General features: G+C 42.2%; 1 long non-coding RNA gene across 1 annotated transcript in view; it reads right to left on the reverse strand.

Annotated features, from left to right (window-relative positions):
* The window catches only part of LOC105554482, a 26,624-nt gene extending 26,322 nt beyond the window's left edge, over positions 1 to 302 (reverse strand). Inside the window, exon 1 of the long non-coding RNA XR_001008334.1 lies at positions 238 to 302. This is a non-coding gene — a long non-coding RNA (uncharacterized LOC105554482). The remainder of the gene's footprint in view (positions 1 to 237) is intronic.
* Positions 303 to 1,925: the final 1,623 nt, after the last annotated feature.

The following is a 1,925-nucleotide window of genomic DNA, read 5'->3' on the forward strand; positions in this document are numbered from 1 at the left end:
TTTTTTTTTTGATACGGAGTTTCCGCTCTTGTTGGCCAGGCTGGAGAGCAGTGGCTCCCTGCAACCTCTGCCCCCTGGGTTCAAGCAATTCTCCCGCCTCAGCCTCCCAAGTAGCTGGGATTACAGGCACGTGCCACCATGAATGGCTAACTTTTGTATTTTTAGTAGAGATGAGTTTTCACCACATTGGCCAGGCTGTCTCAAATTCCTGATCTCGGGAGATCCGCCTACCTCAGCCTCCCAAAGTGCTGGGATTACAGGCATGAGCCACCGCGCCTGACCCGGAACTCTTTTAACCATCTTTACAGCAAACTGCAGATTTAAATGGTAGTTCCTTAAAAGCCCAAACTTTGAGGTCCAGAATCTTTGGGAATACCAGTATATTCAGGCATCATTTCCTTTTCCAAACCTGCCCTTGCAATCATATTCATCTCTGAGGCATGCCCAAATTAGGGAATCCACTAATTTCATGATTTTATCCTTTGCTAATTAAGCTGAGATTTGTCCTCTTGACAAATCTGTGAAAGCCAATGAATAGTCAACAACTCTCGGGAGTTTTGTCAGGGTAGAAAAAATGATGAATTATCCCCATTCCCATCTCGACCTGTGGTCAGTGGTTTTCATAGCTTTCTTTTTCCCTCCCTTCTTCCCTATTTTCCTCCTCCTTCCTTCTTCCTTTTCCTTCCTTCCTTCCTTCCTCCCTCCCGCCTGCCTTTCTCTCTCTTTCTTTCTTCTTTCTTTCTTTTTCTTTCTTTCTTTCTCCTTTCTTTCTCTCTCTCTTCCTTTCTTTCTTCTTTCTTTCCTTCTTTTTCTTCTTCTTCTTCCTTCCTTTCTCCCTTCTTCTTTCTTTCTTTGTTTCTTTGTTTCTTTCTTTCTTTCTTTCTTTCTTTCTTTCTCTTTCTTTCCTTCTCCTCCTCCTCCTCCTTCTTCTTCTTCTTCTTTTTCTTCTTCTTCTTCATTTCTTTCTTCTTTCTTTTCTCTCTCTATCTCACTATCTTTCTCTCTCTCTCTCCTAAGCAGTCATTTTCTTCAAATTATATTTTTAAGTCAAAGAATTACGCCTCCTACCCTCCATGAAAACCTGATGAAAAGGGGATTGTTATGATCACACTGTAAAAGTTGGCCAGATTTAGAGACAGAAAGAATAATAGAGATTAACAGGGGGTGGGGAAGAGGGGAGTGGGGAGCTAGTCTTTAATGGGTATAGAGTTTCTCTTTGGATGATGAAAAATTTCTGTAAATGGATAGTGGTGATGATTGAACAAAATTGTGAATATACTTAATGCTACTGAATTGTACATGTAAAAGTGGTTAAAATGGTAAATTTTGTTATGCATATTTACCATGACAAAAAATGAACAGAGCCTCAGAGAAATTTCGGACATCATTGAGCTCATCAAAATACAGCTGTTGGGAATACCAGAGGAGAGGAGAGAAAAGAGCAGGAAAAAAAAATCAAAGGAAAAATGTATCTAAAATGATCTAAATTTGATGGAAAACATTGATCTACACATCCAAGAGATGCAATGAACCCAAGTAGAGGCCAGGCGCAGTGGTTCACGCCTGTAATCCCAGCACTTTGGGAGGCCGAGTCAGGCGGATCACGAGGTCAGGAGATTGAGAACATCCTGGTTAACACGGTGAAACCCCGCCTCTACTAAAAATATAAAAAATTAGCCAGGCGTGGTGGCAGGCGTCTGTAGTCCCAGCTACTCAGGAGGCTGAGGCAGGAGAATGGCGTGAACCCGGGAGGCGGAGCTTGTAGTGAGCCGAGATCGCGCCACTGCACTCCAGCCTGGGTGACAGAGCGAGACTCTGTCTCAAAAACAAAACAAAACAAAACAAAATGAACCCAAGTAGAATGAACACAAAACAGAGATCCCCTCAGATGCATTATGATAAAATCCTGAAAGCCAAAGAGAAAA

Source organism: Mandrillus leucophaeus, unplaced genomic scaffold (genome assembly GCF_000951045.1).
Source record: "Mandrillus leucophaeus isolate KB7577 unplaced genomic scaffold, Mleu.le_1.0 Scaffold645, whole genome shotgun sequence".
In the NCBI taxonomy this organism is placed as follows: domain Eukaryota; kingdom Metazoa; phylum Chordata; class Mammalia; order Primates; family Cercopithecidae; genus Mandrillus; species Mandrillus leucophaeus.